Source organism: Pinus tabuliformis, chromosome 2_2 (genome assembly GCF_031772625.1).
Source record: "Pinus tabuliformis cultivar Carrire ecotype Pingquan chromosome 2_2, CPIR1, whole genome shotgun sequence".
Taxonomy (NCBI): domain Eukaryota; kingdom Viridiplantae; phylum Streptophyta; class Pinopsida; order Pinales; family Pinaceae; genus Pinus; species Pinus tabuliformis.
Window position 1 is genome coordinate 1290506931 of NC_142300.1, and position 22835 is coordinate 1290529765.

The 22835-nt window shown below is 34.4% G+C and overlaps 1 long non-coding RNA gene across 1 annotated transcript in view; it reads right to left on the reverse strand.

The window, feature by feature from the left end:
- The window catches only part of LOC149198205 (uncharacterized), a 34755-nt gene extending 12375 nt beyond the window's left edge, over positions 1-22380 (reverse strand). The window contains exons 1-2 of the long non-coding RNA XR_016254255.1: positions 22191-22380; positions 22006-22065 (exon numbers count right to left, since the gene is read on the reverse strand). This is a non-coding gene — a long non-coding RNA (uncharacterized LOC149198205). The remainder of the gene's footprint in view (positions 1-22005; positions 22066-22190) is intronic.
- Positions 22381-22835: the final 455 nt, after the last annotated feature.

Consider the following 22835-nt stretch of genomic DNA (forward strand, 5'->3'; position numbering starts at 1 on the left):
CAAGGTTCTCTCCAACCCAATAAGAATTTGTGGACCCAATGAGATCCAAAGAAAAATTAGTTGCATAGTGAATCCCATAGGTGATTATCCCCTGGACATATCGAAGGATGTGCTTTGCAACTTTATAGTGTAACTCATGTGGCTCCTACATGTATCTGGAAACTGCTCCTATGACATATGAGAGATCAGGACATGAGTGAGTGAGATAAATAAGACTTCCTGCAAGTTGACGATATAATGTGCAATCAACCAATGGTGTGTCTTTTCCATTCTCAAGATGTATCCCTGATAAGAAAGGTGTGGCTACTGGCTTGCAGTCACTCATGTGAAATTGTGCCAAAATATCTTTAGCATACTTTGGTTGAGAAATGGTAATCCCATAACCACTTTGATTGATATCTAGTACAAGGAAGAAATTTATAAGCAAGCCCATATCTATCATATAAAACCTCTTATGCAATGGAGTTTTAACCTCAGCAATGACAGAAGTGAACTACCTGTTATCAAAAGATCATGTACATAAAGTACTATGATCAACAAGGAGTTAAGTTTCTTCAACAAATAAACATTTGAATCAAGGAAAATTTTAAGGCTGGAATTTTTTTTTGAAGTTTAAAAACATTGGTGAATGTCACTAATCCCTAATATGCAAACTATAAAATGTTTATTGATATATTTGTAAAATTATTCAAATTTATAATGATTTTATATATAGTCTCTATATAATGTTGACGATTTTTAAGGTAAAATAATTTTATATTGTAAAATTTGGTTGAATTGTCTTTTATAAAGTTGGTGAATCTTTTTTGTGGAAAAATCATGGAAAATTAGCTCACTGGGCAAACATTAGCCCCTAAAGTTTTCCATGATTGGAATTAGATTTGCAACGTAAAAAATTATGAGATAACAAATAAGAAGCCATATTTTCATACCACATTCTCACTAGTAGAAAATGAGCAATTAGTGACTAGGTGACTAAGAAAGTTAGTCACCACAGCTTTTCCAAGTGAAATACTACAAAAAATTAGCAATATTAAGTGACCGAACTAAAAACGACTAACATAAATCACTAATTTAGTTGCGGGTTAAAATATGTGACTAGCTAATAAGTAATACAACTAAAAATGACTAACATGAATGACTAATTTAGTCTAAGAACAAAAATACAACTACCTAACAAGTATTACAATAATATGGATCAGTTTTTTATATTAGTCATCTTAATTGTGTCAAGCAATCTAAACTTACAAGTGATAGGGGATTGAAAGGTTGTTATATATTGGTTGAAAGGTTATCCTTCCTTGAAAACTTCTTCATCCTCACATGGTGTATAGGTGAGCCAACTTTGCATTATTTATCTCTAATAATTTGTACTTTTAAAAATATATTTTTTAATTAAAAAATTATTTTATGTATTTTTTAAAAATCTATTCATTGAATCTAATTTGATCTAGTTCCAATTTGAAATTAATTTGAAGGGAAATTTTATTTTTTAAGACTATAATATCAAATAAAAACTACTTTAATTTCATATTAACCGACCTAGATCCATCTTAACCCCGGATCTATCAAGTGCCGAGAGGGGTCCAATCTCTCGAGGTGCAAACTTTTTTTTCTAGTGCAAAACTTGAGGAAATGTTTGCACCTCAAGAGATTGGATCTCTCTCGGCACTTGATAGTTATAGGGTTAATATGGATCTAGGTTAGTTATATAATATAACTATATTATAATATCTATATTTGTATTGTGTCTCTTTGTTATTCCCTCTTTCTATCTCACCCCAAAACATACACACACTCTCTCCCTCTCTTCCCCTTCTCTATTTAACTCTCTCTTCCCCTTCTCTCCCTCTCTATCTATATCCTTCTCTCTATTCCCTCCTGCTCTCCTCTCTCCCTCACTCTCTCTCCATGACTCCCTTTTCACCCCCTCTCTCTCTCCACCTTTCTCCCTCTATGTTTTTCTTGTTCCCTTCCTCTCCTACCCCTCCAATTCCATCTCTTTCTCCTCATCTCTATATTCCTTCCTCTCTATCCCTTATCTCCCACATCTCTCTATCTCTCTCCCCAAATCACTCTCCCTCTCTCTCTCTCTCTTCCTTCAAACTCTATCACTATCTCCCCCCTCCCTATCCTTCTCCATCTCTTTGTCTCCATCTCTCTCCCTTCCCATTATCTCCCTATATATATCCTCTCCTCTTCTTTCTCTTCCCTCCTCTCCTATCTCCCTCACTCTCTCTCCATCTCTCCCTTCTCACTCCTCTCCCTCTCTCCACCTCTATCTCTCTATGTCTTTTTTCTTTCCTCACTCTCTCCCCCACTCCAACTCCATTTCTCTCTCTCTCCTCTCTCTTCTTTCCTCTCACTCCCTCTCTCCCACCTCCCTCTCTCTCCCCCCCATCACTCTCTCTTTCTCTCTCTCTCTCTGTCCTCCAACCTTTTCACTATCTCCCTCCCTCTCACTGCCCCCTCCACAACTCTCTCTTGAATTTGATCATATTGTATTGTGTTTAAGAAATTATCTAAATTAAAAAAACTTAATTGGTTGTAAAATATTAAACCTATATTTAGGATCAATCATGTAAAAGAAAATAAAGTAATGAAAAACTTTAAAAAGTCATGCACCATATTTAATCTATTATAATTAGACAATTTGCTTGCTCTCATCCCTTGGATCCTTAGCTAAGATGGATCTATGTCGGTTATATATATATATATATATATATATATATATATATATATATATATATATATATATATATATATATATATATATATATCCCTTTTAAATTCAATTAAAAAAATGCTGTAAAATTAAATTAAAATAATATATTTTTACTATGAAATAAGTTATGGTTTTTTGGCATGTGGTATTGCTAAGCCATGGTATTGGCCCATGGTATTGTAACAAAGCCTATTTACAAATTAATATCCATGGTAAAGTGAGGGTTAATATCCATGGTTAGCAATCTTGTCATATTGTTATAAAATATAAAATATTTTGATTGTGAAATAATTTACATATTACAACATCACATCACATTGTAGCACTGCATTTCTCTATGCCTTGTCTATATCAGCGTGGAAATGCTAGAAGGAGGAATACCATCAACGTGATCTATGGATTTCATGGGATTCAAACCCCAGATGGAGTTTGCATGGGAAACACCTGAGGAGAGCATCAACGATTAGATGGAGGAAGGGAAAGGTCATTTGGCATGGAGATTTTGGTAATTTTTACATGGGTATGAATTTGGACTCTCGAGAGTTCTTCCTTTTTACTAAAGATGATTTTTGTTCTTATGGGTAAACAATTTCGAGGGTTTATATGATCAAAGCATAGATTATGATTATGCAGATCTTGAAGATTTGGTAATTTTTACATGGGTATGAATTTGGACTCTGGAGAGTTCTTCCTTTTTACTAAAGATGATTTTTGTTCTTATGCGTAAACAATTTCAAGGGTTTATATGATCAAAACATAAATTTTATTTAGAGTTGAGGGTTTAATGATTATGATAATGCAGATCCTGAAGATAGTGGTAATTTTTACATGGGTATGAATTTGGACTCTAGAGAGTTCTTCCTTTTTACTAAAGATGATTTTTTTTCTTATGGGTAAATAATTCATGAAAAACAATGCATAAGTAAGAATTCCGCATGTCCTTATTGAGATTTTGGTAGTTCTTACATGGGTATGAATTTGGACTATGGAGAGTTCTTCCTTTTTACTAAGGATGATTTTTTTCTAATGGTTAAACAATTTTGAGGGTTTATATGATCAAAGAATAAATTTTATCTAGAGTTGAATGTTTAATAATTGATTGCGGCCAACAATTCATCAAAACACAATGCACAAGTACGCATTTTGCATGTCCTTATTGTATAAAGGGTTTAATGATTATGATAATGCAGATCTTGATTGCAGCCAACAATTCATCAAAGGACAATGGACAAGTAAGCATTTTTCATCTCTTTATTGTACAGATCAGTTCGCTCCTCCCTAACTTTTCTAGGGTGAAAATGCATGAAATTTTATTTTTTCTTTTCACCCTTTTTTAGTGTTTGATTGTTTGTGTAATGGACTCTACCATGCCCAAATTCAAAGGGCTCGAGTGATGCAAGAAAATTTTTCTAGTAGGATGCAAATGCTAGACCTTCCTCAAACTTTGATACATGAGATTAAAACTTCTTGTAATCATGAACATAAAATATTTTATGTTTCATCCTTAGATTCGGATCTCAATGCCTATAGTTTTAAACCATGTTACCATATTTTAAGTAGAATATACTTAGATCCATTAAAACTTACAGCTCTCCAAATCTTAGGTTAATTTCAGCTAAAAAGAATGAACCTGAATGGCTTTTGCAATTTAGATTCAATGCTTACAGACAATGATTAAAAATGGAAGAACCCAAATGGTATGATAACTTTTACCCACCCATCAATTTCCAAGACTTTTCCTATTATTCTGAACCTAAACGGAGAGAGTAGAAGAAGAAGAGGATCCTGGATGTGGTGGACCCTAACCTACTTGATACTTTTCAAAAGTTGGGCATGCCCTTGACTAGAAGAAGAGATTGACCAACGTTGTTGTAGATGTTATTTTTTACAGTGTTTTCATTGCTACCATGCATAGTTAGACTCTATAGGAAATTGATGTTATCTTTTGCTTGTTATAAGAGGTAATTCGAGAGTACCTTTATGTAGTTAGGAAATATCTTGGCAAGGTTGTTCCTCGTGCTGATAACTAAAATGCTGCATTGTATTTTTTTTTTTAGTGATAGCTCCTTCTATTAAATCCCCAAGCACACTTTGTCACCCATGGAAATATCCAATTATTTCAAGATGAATGAGATGGAGACAAGGCAGTTTGAGAGGACTCTTATTGTTGTATATGAGAGGAATTTTGTGAGGTGAGAGGAGTTTTGTGACATATATTGAAGGATGCACTGCACCATTTTATGACACCAATCATCTCCATGCCACAGTAGTGGATCTCTATTACACTAAGGGAGCAACGATAAAGTATTCCACTGTAAATAATTGGTATGTCGGGGATGAGGAATGCAGATGTGGGATTTATAATTTTATTATGAAAAGAGGTTTGTGTGATGGAGACAAATCCTACAGGTAAATCGTATCATTATATTTCTATGAAATCTTGGAATGTGTTCAATACAGAAATATGTATGTACTCTTGAATTTATCTATGTTGTAATAAGATCAAGAATAAAGTTGTCATTGCAAATAATTGGGATCTACCATGTAAGTTTACTTTACTACATGGAATTCTTGATTTGTTAGATCCCAACTAGTTAGGGTTGAATTTATTTTTGTTGTAATCAGATTAAGAATAAAGTTGTCATTTTAATCACTGAAATATACCATGTAAAATTTAATGACTACATGAAATTGTTTATTTGTTAGAGCCCAACTTATTAGGATTATGAAGAGTCCTCTTTCATGACAATATTTATGAATGCTCTATTCTTGCTCAAAGAATTACATATTATAGAAAGGTAGACAATAAATGAGATGCAACTGAATGGTCTCTATTTTAAAATGTGTGGAAGGAGTATAAAATCATTTTCAGTTGCATTCACATATTTTGGAGCACCCACTAAAGTGCTTCAATTTCCTCCTAGTTAATTCCATTTCTACTATCCCAATGCTTCTAGAAGTCCTTCTCCAAAGTGATCCCTTAACCATCTTGGAGGGAAATTGATTACTTGATCGGAACCCACAGATTGAAATTTGATTAGGAGTAAGGGATGAGAAAGTTTCATATTCTTCAATGTATTCCGCAAGTTAAAAGTATATCGAACGATTTCCTTTCTGCTTAATTGATACGACAATAACCCGACAATTTGTTAGGATTTTGAGACCTTTTTCAATGATTTTTTATTTTTTTTGTAAGTTATGTTATCAATTAAAGAAATTAGAAAAAAAAAAAGTGAAAATTATACAACGGAAGGATTTTATGTTTTAGTGCCTAAGAATGCCTTGCTAATGTGAAGGGCTTGGTATTTTCTTGGCTCAAGATTAGTCACATTTGATTTCCTTGCAGTTCTTTTAGTTTCATTTTTGTTGTGTTTATATTGTTATCCTTGAAGTTTGTGATCTACTATGTGTGTAATAGGAAGTATTAAATCCTAAACACTCTCAAAGGTGATATTGATGGATGACTGACTTTAAATGACCCTAATTGACACTTTAATATTACATGATCATGCAAAGAAATTATTAATCAATATTAAAGGGAAGATGATTAACGTGAAATGTTTCTTGGATTGTCATATAATTATTGCATTTTGGCCCCCAATAATATATTTGAGGCTATGTTTTGGTTGTTACTTGTGGAGATTCCCTTTGGCTCAGAAAAGTATCGAGGATAAATGTCCACTGCATTGGCATTGGACATCATCAAAGAGGAATTCACTAAAATCAGTAGAGGACATGGGAGAAATTGGTACAATGAGTGGATAAAGCTAGAGAAACACCAGGGCATCATAATTTCTTTGTGTATTTAGATTCACTCGTAATTAACTAGTCACAAAAAGTACCTTTTTTCTGAATATTTTCATGTATACATAAATACTAAAAATGAAATTTCAGACTAATTATTAAAACTAATAATTATCTGATAGTCATAATTTATAATTAAATAGTATAATATGATTAATAGTATTGGACAAAAATATAGCGTCCAATTGTGAGGGGCACTGTGACAATATATGTACACTTCTTATTGTATTAGACAATCATCTCTCAGATTGCGATATCCATCCAAGGAAATGTACTCCCAGAGGCCATTGTGGGATTAAATTTTTTTCTTTCACTGGAAAAGTGGTGATATATTTTCTTAGGCCTTAGTGTTCTGCTTCCCTAAGGTTTTGACACTACTCACAACCAGCACCTTCATTCAACCAAGTGAGGTACTCATCTTGGAAATTTGAACATTCTTTCTTCACAATCCAGTATGATGTTGGATCAATCTTATGATCCTAAAAACATAGGTCATAATAGCGAGGAACTTTTACTGTTGGAAAAATAATATCCAAATTTAAGGAACATGACTCTTTTAGGACAAGCAATAAGGATATTTTTTACAGTAATCTTTTTTTTTTTTTTTCCATTTGTTTTCACAAGTTATCTATTGCGTGATATTTTTAACATGTAACTTAGTTGGTATGATCGTGCCTAAGGTTTTGTTGAAGGTTGAATACTAAGTTCCTAAGGTTTTTTTTTTCTATGGTGGTGTTTTATTTGTTTTGTTTATACAGGTCATCTAGCCGCATAATGGCCATTATCGAATGTTGAGGTATATGTTGTATAGACCTTTTATATTCTACTTTATTTTATATTCAAGTATTCATCGTCTTTCATGTTTTATACTCTGCATTGTATCTTCTTTGATTTTCAGGAGAGGAACTCATATTGATGGTAAGAAGCAGCAATTGAAGAAAAAGGAGAACAACAACACTGTAGCGACAAATGCAAAATGAGAGAGAGAAGAGACACACTCATAGAGACTGATGGTCAAGTCTTCAGAGTTGGTGAATTCACTTGCAATGCTTTGGCAACACAGTGATAATGTTTTGAAATGATAAAACAATATTTAATGCGTAAATTGTAGTCCAACCGATATTAAGTTGGAAACTCATATTGTAATACTTGATATTTTATATAATAAAATTTATATGGTTGAAATTATTTTATTTGCACTTGATATTATTTAGTCTCATAATTAACATATGTAACTTTGCGTTATCATATTAGATAAACATGCACATTCTGACATTTTTTTTTAAATTTAGTCACAAAATCATACTAATTAATTTATGTTGATTAATAATAAATACATAAAATCAATCTAAAACTACTAAATTAGTAGTTTATATTAATTAATGATGAACACGAATAAAATGAATATACGATTGAATTAGTCATTTATAATCATTATGAATGAAATTAAATGAAATGACTAGAAACTAATAAATTAGTTGTTTATATAATAAATATAAAAATACCAAAAAAAGATAAATGACTACTGCAAATGATATTTTTTTTATTAAAATGATCACTAAATTTTGCATATATATGACTATTAGTAGCTAATTTACAGTATCTTATAACACGACTAAAATTTAGTCATATTTCTTTGGTCATTAATTGGTTTTAAATGATGACTAAAATTTGCATATATATGACTATTAGTAGCTAATTTACAGTATCTTATAACACGACCAACATTTTGGTCATATTTATTTGGTCATTAATTGGTTTTCTTGAGGATTCATATAGTAATATATTTTGTTGTATATTTGGTCATTAATTGCAACAATTAATAACTAAACCAATGAAAAATTAATGACCAAATTTATGACTAAATATACCACTAGATGATAAAATTGAGGAAACCAATTAATGATTAAGCTAAAAATGACTAAAAGTTGGTTGCGTTATAAGATACTGTAAATGAGCTACTATTGGTCACCGACTAAAAAATGGTCGTTTATATGCAAATTTTAGTTGTTTTTTTAGTAACTAATTGGTCATTTTGTACTAGTGTCTAGGTGCTTGTTTGAGGCCATAGAAAGACTTCTTTAGCTTGCATACCAAAGATGAATTTGGCATATATCCCTGCAGCTGCTCTATGTAGATTTCCTACTCAAGATCACCATGGAGAAAGACATTCTTCACATCCATATGGTGCACCTCCCAACATCTTGCTATTGCAATGGAGAGAACTAGCCGAATGGAATCTATTTTTTTCCACTGGAGCAAAAGTCTCACAGTCAACACCATGTTACCTGCTAAAAACCTTTTTCCACCAACGATGCCTGATATCGACTAACTTGGCCATCTACTACTTTCTTGGTTCGATAAACCAACTTGCACCTGAAAAGTTTACGATTGGAAGGTAGTGGATCCAAGTCCCAAGCAGGGAAAATTTTAAGAACCCCCCCTAAATTTATAAATATAATAAATGGGCGAATCTCCATGGTATATAGGAAAAATGGAAGGCGATTTTATCAATAATATAATATGTATATATAATTTTTTGCCGAATCTCTCACCAGGCATGGCGAATATTTTACTCAATTATAAAATCTTGTAAGATCTTGGCGAGTCTTTCACTAAATAATAAAACTTTGTAAAGTCCTAGTGAATCTTAGCATAGGCTACATGCTGGTTTAATTCCCCCATTTAAATAAGCTACATTCTAGGTGAATACCATGGGTCAATACCATGTGCCATTTTGGTGAATACCATGGGTCAATACCATGTGCCATTTTTATTTTTATTAATTCTAATATTAGGGTTAATAATGGTTTTTTGCATGGTATTAATAAAAATCTAGTCCATGGTATTTGTCCCATAGTATTTTGGCCATAGGTTTCACCTAAATATAACCCATTTTTTGAGTGTTCGTAAATATAAGGTGACTTATGGAGTAAATATAAAAAAATGTTTTATTTGTTTACCATACCTCTCGTTTATTTATATTTTTATTAATTTACCATACCTCTTTTACAAATATGGTATTTGGCCCATAGGATTCACTTAAATAAAACCTCTTTCTTGAGCCTTCATAAATAGAACGAGGGTTATGGACTAAATATAAAAAGAGGTTTTATTTATTTACGATACGTCTAGTTTATCTATATTTTTATTTATTTACCATACTTTTTGAGGAAGTATAAAAAGACGTTTTATTTATTTACCATACCTCCACTTTACTTATATTTTTATTTGTTTACACCCTTACATGTATATAAGGTGACTTATGGAGTAAATATAAAAAATGTTTTATTTATTTACCATACCTCTCATTTATTTACATTTTTATTAATTTACCATACCTCTTTTATAAATACAGTATTTGGCCCATAGGATTCACTTAAATAAAACCTATTCTTGAAAATGGGCGAATGGAAGGTTGTAAGTCCTAATTTCAAGGGCTAAATTTACCTTTTTTACCCTCTCCCTTAAAATAAGGTGGGCTATTTGAGGTGATTTGTAAAAATGTACTATGATACAAAATATTCGCCCACTAAAAATTTAAAACCCCTTAATTTCGCCAAAGGGCGAACATTCGCCCCTAAAATTATCCTTGGTCCCAAGTCTAGTTCTTAATGAGAGAGTCGTATTCCTCATCCATAGTGGCTTCCCATTTAGGATGCCCAGTTGCTTCTGCGTAAATATGTGGATCAGATGCATGCATCATATAAGCATGCATGGGCATGCATGAATCCATAGCTAGGAGTGCTTTTGGAGCTTCCTCAAACTAAAGTATAGTGGCAAGATCATCTAAGAGGTCACTCATGTTGTGCCATTTTTGTGCTGAAGATGGACACGAATCTTCTGAAATGCACGAGGAAGTGTTATCTTGGTATTCAAAAAATAGTGGTCCAACAAATGTCATATGAAAAGACTTATCTAGATCAGAATTATGACCTGAAGTATCATTTACATACTCATAAATTAGTGGTGAGGGGAAATTTGTAACAGGTTCATTTAGTGGTGCATGCAAAGCAGCATCTTCAAACTTTACACTTCTTTTAATAAAAAGCTCTTTAGTGTTGATATCAAGCAATTTGTACCCTTTGACTTCATAAGAATATCCAAAAAACGTGCATGCCTTTGTCTAAGGTTCCAAAGCCCCTCTCTTCTATGTAGGAATGTGGGTCCATGCTTGAGATCCGAAAATGTGAAAATGAATGACTTCAGGTTGCATGTCTGTGCAAGCCTCAAAAGGTGTTTTTTAAGTAACAAATTTATGAGGAGATCTATTCAAGATGTATGAGGCGCAATTGATAGCTTCAACTGACAATTTTGATGGAAGAGATATTGCATGCAACATGCAATTAACCATCTCTTTTAAAGATATATTATTCCTCTCACCCACCCTGTTTTGTTGCAGAGCATAAGAAACTGTATAATGCAACTGTATGCCTGCTTCATTACAAATATTTTGGATATATTGGTTGACTAATTCCTTCCTATTATCTGTGTGGAGGATCTTGATGCATTTTCTAGATTGATTTTTTGCATGCACTTTGAAAATATTTAGATGCTGAAAAACTTCATACTTTAGTTTCAGGAAATAAGCCCAAGTGAATCTTGTGTAATCATCTATAAATGACAATGCATATCTTTCTTTTCTCATTGAAGGTACTAGAAATGGACCCATGAGATCATTTTTTACAATCTCCAGAGATGAAGAGGTTCTCCATGCATGCCCCTTCTCGAACTTGTCTTGTGGATGCCTTCCAAGAGCACATCCATTACAAACACCATTTGAAAAATTCAATGGTCAACAATCCTTTAACCATCCCTTGCTTGCTAAGTTGCTGCATATATATGAAATTCAAGTGTCCCAATATCTTGTGCCAAATCCTACTTTCTTGTTTGCATGCATAAGTAGAAAAATAGAATCCGATCAAGGAACAAAATCAGAAAATGTATAGAGATGAGATTGAGGAGTTACCTTGCCAGATGAAATCTTCAAGTTGGTTTTCATATCCTAAATGTTCACAGATCTAGGGTAAATTCCAATTTCCTTCTGGTGCCAATGCATGTTATCTGATACGCTGAAAGAATATTCACAGAAAGCCTTGGAATATGCAAGACATTCTCAAAAATTCCATCTTCAAATTGCACTCTTCCTTGTCGAGTTGCATTAACTGCATAATTCTCTGCCATGAGAATAGGAGGTCCCGAGCCTACATGTAGAGAAGAAAAGGATACTTTTGAAGAAGCCAGGTGATGAGAAGCCCTTGAATCGATTATCCATTATTGTAGTGTAGAATGAAGGGAAATCAAAGCATAGACACTACCGCTTGTTTCTGATGGCTTTTCCTTCGTCTTCTTCTTGGAACTCTCTGGAATGTGATGACCAAGATTATTTTACTAAAGATTCTTTTCCATCAGATCAATAGTCTTCTACATTCAAGAGGATTCAGGATGATAGCCTCTATTACAATAAGGACACTTGGAGTTTCCTTTCTTTCCATTCTTACCCTTGGAGCTAGAAGAGTCATATGGAGGTTTTATATTTCCTCCCTTTCTTGGAACTAGATCTCTTGCATTTCCTTTGTCTTTGGTTTGTTGATTTGGTTTCAATTTGGACTTTCCATTTTCTTGCATGGCAAGTTCATGTGCATTTGAATACTTTAATGAACCCATATTGATGAGTTTATCCTAATCATGAATGAGAGACTCAATAAATGCATAGAGTTTGGGAATTTTCCTTTTATCTCCAGTTGTAATTCTAATTGTATGAAATATAGAAATGAAAAAAACATATTCAAGACCTAATTTAGAAAAAATAGAAAGGATCAATTGACCTTCCTATTTGGATTTATTGATCCCGCAATCCTGTAATTGTAGAAGCAATGATTTGAATTTCGTAAATAAATATTGAATGTTCTCAAATCTATTTGGATATAAGGAATTTAGCTCATTTCCAAGAATATGAGCCCGCATCTCATCTTGCTTTCCAAATAAATTCTCCAAGGTTGTCCAGACCTCATTCAAAGTGTTGCATGTTTCCACATGGACACACAATGCTAGAGATATGGAAAGTAATAGAAGACCAAAAGTCTCGCCCATCATGTTGAAGTATTTGGATTTTTCAATGGAAAAATTTGGTTCAACTTCTGTATCCATAACTATCTAATACAAGCCTTTGCCTCTGAGGTGAAGCAAAATATCTGGCTTCCATTGGAAGTAGTTATACGGAGTAAGAATAGATGAAGATGGGAATTCCATTCTTTAACCTTCCAGATATAGAAGTAATTGCAGCAAAGATCTAATATTCTTATCCACAAATCAAATCTTTGAACAATTTCCAATTCTTTGATCTTCAAACCTACAAAAGATTGTTCATGCACCTTCTCTAGTTCCTTATAGCTCTGATACCATGAATAGGATTTTCGTTACACCAAAACCCATAGGTGTTGGTAAAATTTCCAAACCAGTATGTTGGATCTCCAGGGTGGAAATTACAGATTCCATAGAGTTGCAGTGATTCCTCCAATAGCCCCCTCATATGTAGCTTGAGGGAATTGAACCTAGGTCCAAGCTCTGATACCATCTAAAATTATTAGAGCAGAAATACAGATCTAGCTGAAGAATAATGACAAAAAATTGTAAGAATTGAAAGAGAAAATTGGAATAGAGAATGAATTTATGACTTTAAAACTAACTAAAGTTAAGTTTGCTTTATGTTCTGTAAATGTGCACATGCACCACATGCAAGCACTAGAGTTAACTAACTAAAGACAAGTTCACACCACTTGTAAGCACTCGAGTTAACTAACTAAATCCAAGTGCACATCACATGCAAACACTAGAGTTTAACTGAATCTAATTAAGGCTAACTAGGTGCATGTACACCAACACAACCCATTACAAACAACACTTTTTATGACAAATATCCTTAACATTGTTCTTCACGTTGTCATTCGAACTACACGACTTAATTTATGCCTCCATGCTCACGAATTTAACAAATAACCCTTCTCTTGTTTCATTATAAAGCTTTGAATCCTCTTCACACTATAAGACTGACAATGTGTTGGTCACACAATGTATTTATTGAGATATTTGTGGTTCACATATCTTTAAAAATGACGCAGGGTTACCCCTGCACATACCCAGAGTATGTATAAATATGCATAAATCCATTGTCCTAGGTAATTGACTCTCAAAGGAGTCAAATCTTCATAATATCAATGGTTAAGGCCCTTTTACTACCAGTTCCTTTGAATCGGAACTCAATCACCCCGCCAAACCTCCTATCAGGACTTTTCCTCAATATAACCCTTTCTCCTTTCTATCGGGATCCATTAACTCTTCAGAACCTTTATATAACGTTATAAACCCTTAAACTATACATATGCAACCTTTCCCTTTTTCAACCTTGGCTAACATATGTATTTAACTCACAAAACCTTCGTTCGGCGCTAATTCCTTATAAAACCCTTTACAAAGGAAAATGCTCCCAAACATACCTTTTTCCGCCCTTCCGTACGGCTTTTGCACAGATTTCGAGGCTTAACCTCATTGCAATCGGCTATCACACTATCGCAGGTCATATTACACAATATCGGTGTATCGCGTATACATTGTTCGTCCTTTGCCTCATGAAACCGCTGATAATGCGATTAGCGATTAGATCTAGGTCGTCGATCTGGACTCTCGATCCGACAGTCCAGGATCCACCGCATTATCACTATCGCTCCCCTCTATGGTCGGAACCCTTCATCTATAAATCGTCGATCCGATCAAACTTTCAGACCCGATAAGGGTTTAGGCCAACCTTCATAATATTTCAAGTCCAACACTTGATTCCGACTGTGTTTTTCACCATTTCTTAGTGTAATTGGGTTTTCTGCTTACGGAACTTAAACTGTATAAAAATTGTTGGAAATAATACTAAGAGGGGGGGGGGTGAATCAGTATTAGAAAATCAATAATCTTTTCATTTCCATTATCAGATTCATATATGCTACTTCAGTTAAGGCAACCCGCGTGTATACGCAACTGTGTTTAATGCAACTAGCGTATATCCAGTAAACTTATGATTCAGTTAGTTGATATTTAATGAGTGCATCAGAACATTATTAACCATATAAACAGTAAACAGGTGCAGTAAAACAGAACAAATCATCACATAAGAAGCACACATGAACACCATGATATAAGGTGGAAACCCAATGTGGGTGAAAACCACCTGCTTCAATTCGTCTCTATCTTCTTTTTAATAAGAAACTTCTTTTTACAATATTTATGTACTGGTGCAGTCTTATACCAGTACGTAGGCTTCTACCTGCAAAAGGCTACAACCTTCTCTCGTTTTCCAGCTTCTCCTAGAAGGGAGCTACAACCCCCTGGCTCTTGTACTAGCTGATGTACTAGTACGTAGGTGCTGACCTACAGAAGGCTACAACCTTCTCTTTTCTTTAGGGACCATGTTTCATAGATTTTTAGACTGGATCCATTAATACAAAATAATCACTACTGCAATACAACCATCAACTCTGAATCACACAACAACTGAATCACTAAAACCCTGTCATCAAAACACAGTCACCAGAACACAGAGCAGAGCCCAGAACTCTGCAACAACCACTAGAACCAACAGTAACCTCAAATATCAAATCTCATAATGTATACGCGACTTGCCAAAAATGTGGGTAAAATTGGGAGAGGAGTCACGTACCACTAATGCTACTATACTAGAAACAATTCAAGAGTTGAAAAATGAAATGGACAGATTGTGAGTTGATAATGAATGACTGTTGCAAGAGAAGGAGAAGATTATGAAAAGTTTGCTAGATAGGAAAAACCAACGACAACCTATTCCTAGTCCAGAACAAGAAAATATGATGGGAAATCAAGAACTCAGGAATGAGATTCCAGAATTGGAAGGAGACCAAGAAAATCAGGAAGAGAAATCTGACAATGTTTTTGAGCATAAAAAACACAAGAGGCAGAAGGTTGAGTTGTAGGAGGTATTTAAAGAAAAACCTCCAATCTTTGATGGTGAGTAGGAGGAGCCTGTTGAAGCTTGACTTATTAATATGAATAAATACTTCCAATTATATGAGTATGATGATAATTTAAAGGCACGATTAGAAATTTATCAATTATAGGGAAAGGCCACCCCGAGGTGGGAAGTGAAAATGGTACGCGGAATTATTGAATAGAATGTGACCTGGGAAAAATTCCATAAACACGTTAAAGACAAATACTTAACTAAAAGATGTTATGATGAAAAGGCAAAGGAATTCCATGACCTTCGACTGGGATAAATGACCACGGATGAGTTAATAACAAACTTTAACTGCTTATTGCATTATGTCCCTTACATACGTGAGGAAAAGGCTAAGGTCCAATGATTTATTAGCAGTTTGCCTGCATATATGAATGAACATGTAGAGTTTGATAATTTGAAAACAATGGATGAGGTGATAAGGAAAGCACGTATATATTATAAAAAAAACAAACATAATGGAGAAGGAGGAAAAAGGTGGACTGAGAAGAAGGGATACAATTTCTCTCCAGGTGCTAAAGGAAACAAGGCCACAAATATTAAAGGACTTTACAAAATTTTGCAGAATCGAAATGCCAACAAAATCAATCAGAGAATTAAATTGTCAAATGAATTAAAAGTCAATGATCACTCAGATAAAGCTGGAATGGAAACCGCAACAAGACCCCCAGTGCAATCTTGGGGATGTGGAGGACCACATTATGTTAAGAACTGTCCTCACCGCAAAGGGATCAAGCCGGTGGAACAAATTCCGGTGACATCGACTGTTGGAGAGGTAGAAAGGATTTTACCCCTAATTAATGCTTCTCTAGAAGATCACTAGGCTGAGTATCAACCCACTTTGGTGGACTTTCAAGGTAAGATTTTTAACCAAATTGTGTCCATTTTGATTGATCCTGAAGCTAGTTTAGGTTATATAATCCCAAAAGTAGTTGAAAAATGTTGTTTACAAATGATTAAATTTAAGATTCCGTGGTTGGTACAATTAGCCACATGGGCTAAGAGAAGGGTGACAGCAAAGTTGAATAGTTTCCCCGTGGAGTTAGTAGGACAACCAATTGTTGCAGATTTGAATATCCTTCCTTTAGGATCTTACGATATCCTAGTAGGAATGGATTGGCTTGAACTCCATTGGTCGCTCATAAATTGTAAAGATATAACTATCAATTATTTAGATGAAAAGGGGATGAGACAAGAGATTCAAGGGGTGAAAATACCTTTAAAATTAAGATCGATAACAACCTCCCATTTGGCAACATGCATTCAGAAGGGATGACAGATCTATGCGGTGCAAGTGGGATATACTAATACTAAAGAGAAGATCGCTACCCTAGAAAATTTATCGATGGTACAAAATTTCCTGATGTTTTCCCTGAGGATATTCTTGGATTACCTCCAAGAAGAGATATTGATTTTACAATTGAACTTATTCGTGGGGCTACTCCAGTATCTCGGGCATCTTATCGAATGAGTGTGTCGAAGTTAACGAAACTTAAGATGCAATTACAAGAATTATTAGATAAAAAGTACATCAGACCAAGTGTATCACCTTGGTGAGCTCCTGTACTCTTCATGAAGAAAAATGATGAAACCTTACGACTGTGTATTGACTATCGACAGTTAAATAAGTTGATTATTAAGAATAAGTATCGTTTACCCTGTATCAATGAATTGTTTCATTAAGTAAAAGGAGCTACAATATTCTCTAAGATTGACCTTTGCTTAGGTTACCATCAGATAAGAATAAAGGAAGAAGACATACACAAAGCAACTTTTACAACTCGTTATGGGCATTATGAGTTAGTTGTTATGCCATTTGTTTTGACTAACATTCCAAAAACTTTTATGTGTCTTATGAACTCTATTTTTCATCAATATTTAGATAAGTTTTGTTAAACACACACATGGCAGCAACAAAATATGAAAGATAAAACATGAGAGTACATTTATTATTAACAATTTATATAAATTTATAGTACATGGTGTGACCGTTGGGTTCCACATCCCAACGTCTCTTGGACTTCCTTGCTCTATTCGGCTTCCACACTAACCCTTAGAGGATTAGGTGTCCAACAAGTTTGTATTGATATTTATTGACGATATACTAATATATTCTCGAAATATGGAGGAACACCGGAGCACTATGGATTGTTTTCCAGATTTTAAGAGAACACCACTTGTATGCAAAATATAGTAAGTGTGATTTATTTAAAGAGAAAATTCAGTACTTAGGGCATGTCATAACTAAAAATGGGATTACAGTGGACCCGGAAAAAATAAAAACCATAATGGAATGGTCAATTCTGAAAAATGTGGCTGACATAAGATCATTTATGGGATTGTCGAGATACTACAAAAGGTTCGTAGAAGGATTTTCCAAAGTATCATACCCTATTACTTCATTGCAGAAAAAGGGATGAATATTTAAGTAGACCACTGAGTGTCAAGATAGTTTTGACCATTGAAGCACTTACTTACTACTGCCCCTATTTTAAGCATTGCAAACTCAGACAAAGAATTTGTTGTCTGCACCGATGCTTGTAAAGAGAGTACTAATGCAGGAGGGCAGAGTTATAGCTTATGAATCATGAAAGTTGAAAGAGACTGAGCTAAAATACTTTGCGTATGACCTAAAATTAACTACGGTAATCCATGCATTGAAAATGTTGCGACATTATTTACTAGGAAATTTTTTTTGTTGATGACAGACCATCACAATTTAACTAACTATTTTGAACAACCTACATTGAATGATCGATGGGAATGATGGGCTTCCTTTTTAAGTGAGTTTGATTTTGAAATTAAAAATTTAAAAGGAAAGGAAAACTGAGTAGCGGATGCATTAAGTCGGAAATTAAATTATGTTTATGAAATTTCATTTAGTGAAGTTCAAATTTCTTTTAGGGAGAAAATTAAAGAAGTTGCTCAAAGAGATCCTAAATATGAATTTTCATTGCAGCAGACCCAAATTACTAACAACAATGAACAACAATTAGGATATGAGATAAATAATGACAAAATGTTGGTTTACTGAGGCAGATTATATGTACCCAACCAACAACATGTCAAGCAATTGATTCCGGATGAGTTCCATAGGAGTCCTTATGCAGCTCACCCTGGCTATCAAAAATTAATAATTTCATTAAGGAAGGAGTATTTTTGGTCGGGCATGAAGAAAGAAGTAGCAGAGTATTTGTCTTGTTGTTTAGAATGTCAGCGGATGAAAACAGAGCACCAACACCCAGCTGGATTTCTCCACCCACTGCCTATCCCATAATGTAAGTGGGAAATTATTTCAATTGACTTTATTACAGGTCTACCTAAGAACAAAAGGTAAAATGACTCAATAATGGTAGTTGTGGATAAATTAATTAAGTCATACCACTTTATTCCTATACATTCTACTTTTAAAATTGTTCAAATTGCTAACATATTTATGAAAGATATCTTCAAACTGCATGGAATACCAAAGGCTATAATTTTAGATAGGGATGTAAAGTTTACGTCTGCATTATGAAAAGCACTATTGGAAGGTTTGGGCACCGAGATACAATTTAGTACAAGATACCACCCTCAAACGGATGGACATGCCGAACGCGTAAACCAAAGAATATATGTGATGTAGCAACCATCTAAATGGGAAGACTATATACATTTGGTGGAATTTGGATACAACAACAACTATCAGGCATCCTTAAAGATGAGCCCATTCGAAGTTTTATATGGTCCCAGGTGCTTAACACCTTTAAACTGGTTAGGCCCCGAAGATAAACTAATGCTAGGTCCTGATATGTTGAAAGAAATGGAAAATGCAATTAAGAAAGTAAGGATGAACTTAAAGGTTGCTCAAGATAGGAAAAAATTATGCAGATAGGAAACAAAATTTTTGAGAATTTCAGGTTGGGGATCATGTATATGTATGGGTGAGGCCCAAGAAAAGCTCCTTGCAATGGAGAAGTTGTGCTAAGCTAGCACCCTGGTTTTGTGGTCCTTTTCAAAATTTGGCTTGAATCGAACCTGTGGCATATTAGCTAGCCTTGCGAAATTATATACGCGTGCATAAGGTTTTTCATGTTTTTGTGTTAAAAAAATACATCTATGATCCTCACCATATAATTAGTTGGCATAATATATAGGTACACATATGATATGTATACTCTGTTTATAATTACTATCGTTAAAGATGAAAAGAAGCTCATAGACTCTTGGTGGTTGTGTATGTAGGTCAAGCCGGACGGTGAGGTTCTGGTTGAGCCCCTATGTATACTCAATCAAAGAGAAGTAACACTACGAAAGCGAGTTATCACCCAAGTTAAGGTGCAATGGCAACACTTTAGCCCGAAAGAGGCTACTTAGGAAGACGCGAAAATGATGAAAGAAACATATCCTGGTCTATTTGATGGTGTCCAACATCAGGACGATGTTTAATATAAGGGAGGAGAGATGTGACATACCATGGTAAAATTGTAACAAAATAATTACCACAGTAAAGACATGAATATTTAGGATTAGGAAAATTTAGATGACAATTGAAATTTTAATTTTATTTGATTGATAAAATTATGTTGCTGAGTTGTGCAAAGCCGTGACATTTTGGAAAGAATACCTAATGTGTCTCACATGATTAGTTGGGTAGATAGTTATGGGAAAATGGTTACTACCTAACTTCTCCTAGAGAATTAATTCTCAAAACATTGGGAACCAAGAGGGTAGAGGTACCTGAGGTGACGAGTGAGGAGAGAACTGTAACAAGCCATATCTTCAATCTATGCTGATGAGTCAGACAGATTTAAGAAAGCTAGTTGGACTAACTCTAGTTAGGACCAAATAGTTGAAGAAGAACTAGTTGTGTGTTGTTATGTCCTACCTTGTTGGGAACCAAGAGGGTAGAGGTACCTGAGGTGACGAGTGAGGAGAGAACTGTAACAAGCCATATCCTCAATCTGTGCTGAAGAGTCAAACAGATTTAAGAAAGCTAGCTGGACTAACTCTGGTTAAGAGCAAATAGTTGTAGAAGAACTAGCTGTGTGTTGTTATGTCCTACCTTGGTTGTGAGAATAGCACGGGGGGAGATTTGGTGTATGACTAATTCTCGAGGTAGGGAGGAACAACATTGCTTTCTAGAAGGTGAAGTAAATAAGTACAGGCCCATCAAGCTATAGATAAGTGCCTTAAGTTTTAGATGTGTAAATTAGCAATAAGTTTCCTGGTTGTTTATTTTATGTGGACTAATGTAAATGTAAATATGTTTAATTGCAGTATCTAAGTCCTCTTAATACCACTGTAAAAATTCTTGTGAACAAAGTTTAGATTACACAAAGTATATTAACAATGGAAATAGGTTAGGAATGGCTACTAAAGAAACAGAAATTAAAAAAAAAAGAAACAATAGAATTACAGATAAATTAGACCGAGAATATTGTAGGAAAAAACCTGGGTTGGTCTTTTGGCCTACCCTGGCAATGGCCTAGCCGGAAGAGAGTCCGGCATCTGGGATATTAAGTGGGGTTGGTCAACATAAATCTCAAAGAATAAATTGATGATGATGATGGTGGTGGTTAAACGTCCACTAAGACCAACTTGGGTTATCGGACCTCTAATTTTCTTAGTTTCTAATTCTCTGGCACTGTGGCCTAGATGGAAGACAGTCCCACATCTGGGATATTAAGTGGGGTTGGTCAACATTAATCTCAAATAATAAATTATAGACTGTGTGCAATGGGACAAAGTTACTATAAATCAAATAAACTAAACCATTTACTTTCTGTTAAACCTAGAAGTGCTGAAAAATTAAACTATAGTTGCAGGAGAAAGATAAACACAGAAAGAAGCCATTGTAATTATCTATAAATTCTAAATAGCTATTTAATCTAATCTCAAACTCAAACCCTTATGGCAGGGTAGAATTGTTAACAAAAAAACCATGATTGTAAATAAACTAGAATTTACAGTACTCTTAACTACATTAAGTTACTGTGAAATGTCGAAGTCATTAGGTAGACATCGACGATACTGCATAAGAGGAAATCAAATCCATCCCAAACGGTTCTTTATCGAAACCCTCACTGTGCAAAACATATTTAGAACAAAATGAAACAAACTTATATATATTCATAAGTTATTAGATGGCCGCAGGAAAACCCAATGCAGAGTTGCCTCTCAGGCTCAAGTAGCTAAGAAATATAAAGTATATTCTACACACTGAACTATAAAAACCGGACCTTCTAAGACTAAAGGTCTCTGAATGCCTGGAGGGCGTAGACCAGTTAAAAGCTTAAACGTTCGCCACTCTTAAGCATAAGGAATAATACACCCGCATAGATCAAAGAACGAGTTATAAACAAAAGAATTACAGAGCCAAAGCAAAATTAATAACTATTACCCCAGACTGTGAACAAAATGAGCCATTGAACAAAATGCAGTGAAGTCAATATACCTAGTTTTTCCCTTTCCGCTATTTTCATCGTCCACGGAAGCAGTAACCAAACCATTTCACCTGGTTGCATATCAACAGCAGGAACCAGTTCAGAGAAAGAAAACGGTAGAATTAACACAGTAACCCTCAAATTTTGGCAAGCAACCATGATGGCAACGTTCTGGAAGGAGCAACGATGAACTTACATAAATGTATGAGGCATCTACCCAGACCACTGAAGAACTGCGAAGAGAGGAAGTTTGGAACCCTATAGCAGGCATAGCAACCCTATAACAGACGAAGCGAAAGAACCTTGGGCAACATGGTTCGAGTGGGTAGTTACGATGACCCAGCTGAAGCCATTCCTCAATGTCATATGGGTACAAGCGTCCTGGACCATCGATGTGATTCCTGCTCCGGAGGCGGGGACAGATGTTAGCAACTCATGAGTGTCCAAAAAATTCCCAAGCGCAAGTTTGCTAACGCATATAATGACTATCGTAACTAAATTAAATTCTTCGTAAATTTATACATACACCAGACATAGATTTAAACCATAACATTAATTTCATTGTGAAATGGCAGATCCAACTAGAGATATAAGTTAAATGTTGTACGAGAAAAAATGTCGTAATACAATTTTGTAACATTGGATAATACATTACAAATAACAACCATAAATGTTTAATAAAAAAACAAATTTGAAACTTTTTTTTTTTACATTTGTTGTATGTTGGTAAGTTGTTCCAAGGATATGTGACAATATCAAATGCAATTTGTTACTATGTATTGTCATGACACATTATATGAAATGTAGTTCCTATATATTGATATGGCACATTATATCTAAT